The sequence below is a fragment of the Neomonachus schauinslandi genome, chromosome 8 (genome assembly GCF_002201575.2).
Source record: "Neomonachus schauinslandi chromosome 8, ASM220157v2, whole genome shotgun sequence".
Classification (NCBI taxonomy): Eukaryota; Metazoa; Chordata; class Mammalia; order Carnivora; family Phocidae; genus Neomonachus; species Neomonachus schauinslandi.
The window spans coordinates 53,659,714-53,669,443 of NC_058410.1; positions in this window are offsets into that span (position 1 = coordinate 53,659,714).

The window sequence follows — 9,730 nt, forward strand, 5'->3', positions numbered from 1 at the left end:
AGTCATCTTACAGTACTTCACCTCAAATATTCTCTTGTTCCTCTTCCCACATTTTACATCTTCCATTTTTATCCATTTGTTTTTAATTAAAAAGAAACCTTTTTTTAAAAAAAAAATCATTGGGCTCTTTGGGGGCCATTTCACTTAGAAAAACTATCTTTTAAATATTTGAGGTGAAGTACTGTAAGATGACTTCAGTTGCTGGGATTTTTTTCTTTTTTAAGATGGTTTCAGATTTATGAAATTTTTAGAAATGCCATGTTCCTGCATGATGGCTAATAATAGCTTCAGGTGACATAGAGACCAGTTTTACTGACCTTGTCTTTTACATCTGACTTTGGAAGAGTCAAGATGCCCCTTGGATGGCAGCAGAGGGGATGGAGTAGTGGGACCTCCTCTCCCAGCATGGTTGCATCCTCCCGCCGTGGTGCTGAGGAAGGGGCCTACCCGCGACCTGGCCTATTCGTAGTTGCCAATGTCGGTAGAATGCTGTGCTCACTCTCTGTAGACGAGAACACTGGATGATGATGATGATGATGATGATGATGATGATGATGATGATATGAATGTAGATAGACGTGGAAACACGTACACAATGTCATTTTGAGCTGTGTCCTTCCACTGCCCCCGTCCCTCTCTACGCAAGGATGCTGTTTGGAGGGGCAGACACATTTCCTTGGAAAATAGTGTGTGTGAATATTTGGCTTCTTGTTTGATTTAAGGATGGGCCCCTTTGAGCTCACCAAAGCTGTTTACTTTCCATGTGTGTATTTGTGCAAAAAGCCCGGTTCTGGGAGCTGTCTGATGGCTTCACCACACCTCAGTGTGAGCCCCTCCCGTCGGTAGCACATCCTTGTTCCTCAGGGCAAGCCCAGGCCTCAGGCCCTCTTGGGGATACCTGGCATTGGAAGGTCACAGGTCATTCATTGGGGCTCCCCCGTCCCTTCCCAGAGTCCACTCAGCTGTCCCCTCAGACCCCCTTGAAGCTCTGCTGCCCTACCCTTGGCCAGTCCCTTGGCCTAGGAGTAAGACATCTCTTCTTCCGTCACTGGTTGGGAAGGTCACACTGCTCCAGGCCAGTGGCATACTTCTCCAGGACATCCAGTCAGGAAATGCCCCAGCAGGTAAAGTCCTGCAAAACAATACTTTTACCTACCTGACTTTGGGGTCCAAAGCCCTCAGAGGGAAAGGAAATGGTATAACCCAAACGGAGTACATCATACCAGAAACTTGGAAAATGAACTGAATCACACAGGGTGGTCCTAAAACCCTTGTGGAATGTTGCAGAGTTAATAACCTAGTGGCCTAATGTTTGCTACCTTAAAATACAGAAATAATAGAAACAATCTGTGAATTTTCTTTATACAACTGATAAAGACTGCAGTTCCGGTGGCTGTATGACATAATTTTGCCTGCACCCAGAGGGCTTTTTATTTTTTTTCTTTTTAATGACAGGATTTTGAGCAATGTAAAGTTGCCAATCTAACTTTAGTAAATTTGCTTTTACATGTCATTTACAGATGATTTCTGTTGAAGCTGCAGACCTAAATTATTGAAATTTAGAATTGCACAGGGACTTAATGACTCTCTCACATACACCCACAGCCACCCACATGTGCACACACATTTCTTACTGAAAAACTTCAGTGGGATGAAGGGGACCTACATGAATAATGAGCTCAACCTCTTTGTGCCTAGGAAAGAAGGGACTAGCGAGGCCGGAAACTCACTTTCTCCCCCTCACGTGGGCCTTTCCCTATGCCTTAGTCTCTCCAGCACACATGCGCGTGCGCACGCCCTACCCAAAGATAGCCGCGGCACTCGCGCCCGCCAGCCCTCTGGTCGGAGAGCGCCGTGGAACTTGTTCTGGTCTCTAGCATGTGTCCAAGAGGATTCCAAGCCATGTGAAAGTTGCCCTGCTTTCTAGAGGGTGGACTACGACCCTACAACTTCAGAAGCACAATCATTTATCAATAATAAAAAGTCCCGTCTCCCCCACGTTAGAGAAATCAACAAGTTCTAGGGATGAAATGTGTTTCTTCACGACCTAGAGCATGTTCAGTTCTTGGAAACTGCATTTTGGTGGTTTCCTTAATACCTTTCCTGTGCAGGGCCTCTCCCCCACCCCCCACCTCCGCCTGGCCCCTAATCTTAGAGTCCCTTTTAGTGACGAGAGGTGGACACACTCTGGGAGTTGGTGACTGTCCCTCCGGACCGTCTCATCAGGAAAACCCTGCAGGTCCTGCATCTGTCTGTATGGCATCCTCAGCTCTCCGCCATACAGGTGGGCTCCAGGGCAGTTTTTTACATGAAGCAATAGAAGTACAAAATACTTTTTTCAAAATTTAGTATTTTCCATCAAATGTGTTGGTAAACCCCTTCCCCCTCCCCATCCAGATTCTTTGGTTTTTACTTGTTTGTTTTTGGGTTCTTTTTTCCTTGATTGATTCTGGAGGACTAAAGAATTAGCACAGACACATTCTGATGTTAAGGAAAATAGCAAGTCACAATAGGTGGTAGTGCCCCTCGTTTTCTCTTGTTAGTAAGTTTTAAAAGAATGTATGAAGGTAGTCATGAATGTACTAAGTGTTCTAATCCTGCTTCAGTTCACTTTGGCTGTGTCTACATGACAACAAATGTTTGACAGGGAATAAAGTTGTGTCTAGTGTCATGGGCCATAGTGTGCCCCTCCCCCTTCGGTGTTGGCCCCAAATCTTCCTTTCTTTTTACATTTGGGTGGAGGGGTTACCACGTCAGCAGCAATCATCAACCAACCAATGGGATCTACTTAGTGGTGAAAGGATTCGCTGTTTAAATGGTAAGAGTCGCTGGCCTGACCACACCGCAGCGCGGCCGCTTGGGTTCCTATAGAGATGGCCTCGGTTTCTACCTTCCCCCCCCCAAATGTTTGCTTCTTGTCCGATTGCAGTGGGGTCTTGAGACCCCTGATTGGAGGTCATTGAGATCTCTCACCCTGCCTGGCTGTGTGGATAGGAGTATGAAGTGGAGGTGGGGGCCAACGGGCTGTTAATGCCATTTGGAAATACTTGCCTCGTGTAGATCCAGCCTTAATGTTTTTCTGACATCCTAGTGAAAGCAGACCCTGCACAAAGTGGATATCAGAGTTAATACTGTGAGGAGACAAAATAACGAGAATAGTTTTACCAAAGATAATGAAATACTGCATAATGTCTGCATTTTACCATTGATTTGAGTGCATTCTTAGAAAACTGAATGTAACAAAAACCCAGGACATTTTTGGAAATTGTATGCTCTCTAGCAAACTTTGTGTGAATTTTTATACAAGCACTGTTTTATGAGTTATATAAAATGTTATAAAAATACAAAAAAATATGGTCTTTGTAACCTCTTGTTTTCTTAGGGCCCACGTCTCTCAGAACCCGTGTTGGTCTCCTTGTCTCCATGTGGCCTCCTTAGCCCCTCCCACGGGAGGACAGGAACCGGGGTGGGGTGGGGGGTGTCTCATGTCTCAGCCTCTCGGGCTTCCACGCCCGGGGTGTCCGGGGCACAGCTCACAGGATTTCACTTGGCTACAGCTGAATGACCGAGAAGTCACCAAATAAATCCTAGCCCTCTTCTACACAAACCACTTCCTGGCCACATGGCGGGAGGTGCATTTGCCTTTTCATACCTTTCCTGGTCGGGCACCAGCCCGGCCCTGCTACCAAGCCAGCAGAGCTTCATTTCATTCTTTTTTTTTTTCTCATTTTGGATCAAATGGGATTTAGTTCCTCCAAGCCAGCATATTATTAACTGATGATAAAAGGATACATGTTTTTTCTTACCTCTTCTCTTCGGCTAAGCATAAATTCTTTCATATTCATAGTAAAAATATTATCTCAAGTTGTCGGAGGAACATTGTTTTTGGCCAAAGGTCACAAAGATAAGAACTTGTGGCCTGGGACTCGAACACTTTCCCCCGTGACCCTTTGCTTCGGTGTGAATCCTGACACTTCTGTGTGTAAGCCTTGTCGGCAGGTTAGGGCTGGTCAGGGGCTGGAGTAACAAGTTTAAGCAAGACTTGAAGGAAGACGAAATTCTTTAATTCTGGCTGTAGGTATGTTTGTTTTCTACCCAAAAAGAAAAGTCACAGAATTTCAATATATGGGAGCTTACTTATAAAATCCAGTTCTCGGAGATAAGAACTACACACTAAATTATCATGATCACGGGAATGGTGAAGTGCAATGGACTCTGAAGGAACTTCTAAATAAAGGTACCCCCCCCCCCATGGCCAACAGTGAGACAGGAATGAACACTCATTGCCTACTCGCTGTAACGGCACCTCATATCCACTGAGTACACGCCATGTGCCAGCCACACTGCTGAGAACTCGACCTGTGAGGTAAGTTCCATAATTATGCCTATTAAGAAAGGTATGGTATGGCCCTGAGTGGTGTATATACTATCTCATTTAATTCTCATAAAAACTCAAGTGTCTTGGGAACTATTATTATTTGTTTAGTGGTGAGGAAGCAGAGAGAAGTATGTTTCTCGCCCAAGTTTGTGCAACTGGCAAATTGCAGTGACAGGGTTTAAACCTGTTTATTTCTGCAACACCACACCATCCCGGGTGGTGAACATCCTCTGAGCCACAACACACAAAGATACAGATCCGAAAACAAATGCAAGTCACTGGTGTCCTTTATCACCCACATCCTCTGAGCCCCGATTCGTCTGATCTTAGATATGGGTGTGCTGGTATTTAGAATTGCTGTGTGTGAAATCACTGGCGATTGTGGATAGCCATGTCCTGGGAATAGTGAGCAAATCTGGGAAGAGTTTGTGAAAGTAACTGCCATGGATGGGATTCCCTAGGGGCAGAGCCTGAGACATTTCCGAGAGAATGGTTGTGGGCTTGTCCTCGGGAGAAGGGGCAGGAGGGACACAGCAGCGGCCAGGGAAGGCCAGGATCTAGGGCTCGGGTCTCCACTGCAGTCCAGCTCCATCCCCATACTGGAAAGCCCTAGAATATAGATTGTTTGGCAGAATTAGTCCCAGGTGAGGCAGAGGGGCTGGTTGGTCCTTGTCAGAGGTCTTCCCCAGGGAAAGGGGCAGCTTTCCTGGCAAGATGGCCAAGGGCTGAGCTCCAGAAGGGCCGCTGTGAGCGGTTAGCTGGCGCTCAGCAGCGAGGGAATCATGCTCTAGGAAAGGGGATCTGGTTAAGCCTCCATCAGCATCTGCTAGGGTCAGAACCACCAGAGGGCATGTTAGCCAGACCAGTGGGCCCTAGCCCCAGAGTCGGCTTCCGTAGGTCTGGATGGGGCCTAAGAATTTGCATTTCTAGTAAGTTCCCAGGTGATGTGGTCCATGGCCACACTCTGAGAACCACTGCACCAGTGACTTCACAAAACAGGCTGTGTGTTTTCTGTGAAGGCTTAGCACTTTTCCGAGTATTAGAAATAGATCTCAGCTGAAAGAAATGGTTTCCCGTTGTGTTCAAATAAAATGGACTGCTTCTTAACCAGCAATAAACTAAATCTTCGCTTTTTAGGTCAGTGGGAAGAGGCAGGTTTGCAAGTGCTTAGGAGCACTGGCCAAACGTGCCTTTTGCCAGAGCATTTCTGCAGGGGGAAGCCTGGTCACTGATTTTAAGGGGTAAGAATTCATTTGTTCTTCTAAATGGAGTTGGTAGTCCAGATGGCGAACTGTGTCCTTGACAGAGGTTGAAAGCATGTAATGCCACAGCTCACCCTTCCAGAAGCTCCTACAGTGTGACAGCTGTGTAGTCAGAAGTGACAATGGGTTCTTGAATTAATTACAGGGAGTTCAGGTTTTTGTAAGCCCTCCCTTTTTCTGAGCCCAGTAATGGCTTAGGAATGTGCTAGGGACTTGACATACGTTATTTCATTTAATCCTCACAGAAACCCTGTTTCCATCTCCCATTTTACAGATGGGGATGCTTCTAGACTTTGAGTCACTTGGTCAAGGCCATACAGCTGGCAGAGCGGGGGGCTGCTAATGACCGGGCTGACTCCGAAGTCCGTGCTCTTGATTTCAGGGCCGCCACTTACGTGGCTGTGTGCAGTAAATTTCTCCGTCTTTCTGCCTAGTGCTCCCCTGCCGTTTACCTTGGGGTTTTGCTGACTGTCCAGTCTGAGCTTCTGGATCTGCCCGAGTGAGTGTTTGACTTGAGAAACCTTTCAGTGCAGGAAACAGAACAAGGAATACAGTAAGAATCATCTCTGCCTCTAAAAGTTCATTCATCCTGCAAAAATATATGTAATGCCTGTTGTCTCCCTGGGCACCGTTCCATGACCCTACCAAGTACCCAACTCATTACTTGGTCAAGAGGCCTTGGAGAGCAGGCCCTGGTGGTGAACAACACAAAACCTAACAGCTCTTGCCTAACGCAAGGGGGTAAATAAGCAGACTGCGAAGCTGGGCTCCTCGACTCCGCGCAGACAGCTGAGGCCACTGCAGATGGGACAGGGCTGGGCTCGGCCTGAGGCAGCCGCAGGCCCATAGCTTCCCGACGCTCCTGCTTCTCACAGACTAAAACGCTGCTTCTAAGATGCCGTGAACGCTGGCTGCGAGCTCCATAGCCTCGGTCTTCCTGGTGTTCGGTCCCTGCTATTCCTGACACCAGGTATTAAACCTAAGTCTCCTCCTTGGTGTGGACGCGCAGAAACCTCAGCTCGGGCGCAGTGCAGGCACGAGGGGGGCCGTGCTTCCGCCTAGGGTAAGACCCCTGGTGACGGGCGCCTTCTCTTCAGTTGCTTGAAAGCAGAGCTGGCTGCTATCCTTTCAGCCTCACCTTTTGTATCTCTGTCTCAGAGTCAAGAGGTAAGGGTCTCCCCTACAATCCGAAAGAAAATTCTATGCATTGCACGGGGAAGGAAGTATCTAATAGTAACCCCTCTGAGTGGGACTCTAGAAATGGGTATTACCCAGTCCAGACGTCTAAGCAGAAATTGCCCATTGTAGACGCTTGCTGTTCTACTCTGACTGCAGTTTTGGGGGCTTCACTTACCTGCCGTGGGGAAGGTCTCCTCAGCTTTAAGAATACCATCCCAGGAGGGGCGCCTGGGTGGTTCAGTCGGTTAAGCGTTCGACTCTGATTTTGGCTCAGGTCATGATCTCAGGGTCGTGAGATCGAGCCCCGCGCCAGGCTCCGTGCTAGGCGTGTAGTCTGCTTAAGGGTCTTTCTCTCCCCCTCTCCCTCTGTCCGCCCCCCACCCCTCCACACACTCTCTCTCTGAAAAAATAAGGTCCCAGGATAGAAGGCCCATTGGGTACAGTTGACATCTTTACAGAAGAATCAAGAATCGCATCGTGAGTGATCCATGTCCTCAAGACCTGTCAAAATCATACTTTGACCGGCCTGCTTCTGATCTGCCTGGTCCGTTAACCAATAATGAACAAAGAAACCCTTAAGCCCACAAGCAGGTCTTTGAGAGGAACAGGAAAGCGGCAGTCTCAGAAAGCTGCCTCCAATTTCAGAGCCTTCAGAGAAATTCCAAGGGAAAGATTAGGGAGCAAGCAGCTACCAAAGGCAGAAGCAGCAGGTCGTGGGGCCTTTCCTGTGCAGGAAAAGAGAATTTACGAAGACTGCCTGGTAAAAGCAGCTGTATCTCTTTACACCTGAATTAGAGGGCAAAAGTGAGAAAGCTGGCTCACGCTGGGTCTGGCGGAGGCTATGTCCACAGGCGCTTTCCAGTGCAGCCCTGCTCAACTGTCCCAGTGATTAAGCAGCGCTGTTACTTGCCGGTGAGGGGAGCTGGGTGGAGCTGGGCGCATGCACAGGCCAAATGGGGTGGACGCACTTCGGTATAATGCAGCAGGGAGAAGCAACGGATTAGAGGTGCCATGGATCCATGGATGGATCTGAACAACCATCGGGTGAAAAAAGTAAGATACAAAATGAAACCTATAGTAATGCCATTTACGAAATTTAAAATAGGTGCACAGAACAGCAGAACACATTTTAGAAGAATGAATACAAACAAAAAGATACACATTAAACGCATTAGCATGGTTGGCTCAAGGATGGGAGGAGGACACAGAAATACAAAACAAGAGAGGAGAAATAAATTTGAAAGAGTAACTTCGGGGGTGGGTACTGGTGCTCAGGCATTCGCCGGTGGAAAACTCATGGGTGTGTATCCCCAATCCCACCCAAGGATGTGCTGGTAAAAGTTTAAGAAATGATTCTCCAAGGGAAAAATACTGATTTTTGGTGATTGCAATTTCCAAGGTGAAAATACTACCATGAGTGATTTTAAGCTTCCTACGTGACGTTCTGAAAGCAGTTTGGGAGATGCACTCTCCCTGGTCTCCTGAGTCCGCTCCACGGAGTTTCTAATTTCCTACATTACTCCCTGGAGATTGTCAGTAAGCTGACTGATAATGTGACAGTACCTTTTTGAAAGCCAAAATATGTGACCACGATAAGGCAGAACTTTAGTAGTGTGTCATTTTACTTGCCAGATATACACTGCACCTGTTAGAAGGTCATGGAACGTACACCACCACCCCAACCAAAATCTTTCTTTTTAGCTTCTTAGAAAATGCTAGTTAGGTTTCTGTCTCCCCAATCATCACTGACCAAATAAACTATAACTTAAGAAATATCCCCCGAATTCTACTTTCCTCTACAAAATGTTAAAAAGATAATGAAATGCTTGCCTAGCCATCGATATAATTTTCCAGGAAAGACAGTAAATGCTATTTGGCAGAGAAATGCAATTAGCATCCTATTTCCTAGAGGAGAGCTATTTCTTTGAAAGAATTAACCATCATTACTGGTAAAAGGTCTAGATCAGTCTCTACCAAAATAGTTGCAACTTAAAAAAAGGAATCTTGTCATACCAGTAGAGCAGAGTGTCTCAATCCCATCCCTACTGGCCTTTGGGGTCCGGTAACTTTGTTGTGGGGCATCCTGTACACTGTAGGAGGTTGAGAGGCATCACTGGTCCCCATCCACTCAATGCCCCTAACCCCCGCTTCAAGTTGTGACAACCAAGATGTCTCTAGACTTTGCCAAATGTGAAATCACCCCCCGTTGAGAACCACTGCACTACAAACATATACATCTGGGCGCCCGGGTGGCTCAGTCGTTAAGCGTCTGCCTTCGGCTCAGGTCACCATCCCAGGGTCCTGGGATCAAGCCCCACATCGGGCTCCCTGCTTGGCAGGAAGCCTGCTTCTCCCTCTCCCACTCCCCCGCTTGTGGTCCTGCTCTCGCTAACTCTGTCAAGTAAGTAAATAAAATCTTAAAAAAAAAAAAAAAGAAACATATACATCTTTATCTTTTCCAGTTTTAATTTTCACTGAGGAGGTCTCACCACGGTGGCATTATAAAGCAACTGTTATTTGGGTCAAGTAATGAGTGCGTTCCAAGAGTTCCGTAAATCTTTTATGAATTGCTTTTGTTTCTGCTATTTTGTAACTGTTCCAAGTCCCTGGCACTGTAGCCAACTAGGAGATCCGTTTTTGCCACGTCCCGTCACCAAACCAACATTCTCCAGCAGACGTTTTTTTCTTAGCTTGATTTTTTAAAACAGGTCTGGTGTGAGCACCAAACACTGCAGAGCAGCTAGGTGAGGTACTGACTGCCAACAGAGCTTCAAAAAGCCTTTCAAGTGGCTTTTCCTGCTTCCGAGCTAGCAACACTCCTCTTACCTCATACAACACATTTTGATTTTCTCCTTCCTTTGAACACATGACAAGGTAAGGCAATTAGCATCCTGATCCCCATTTGACCAAT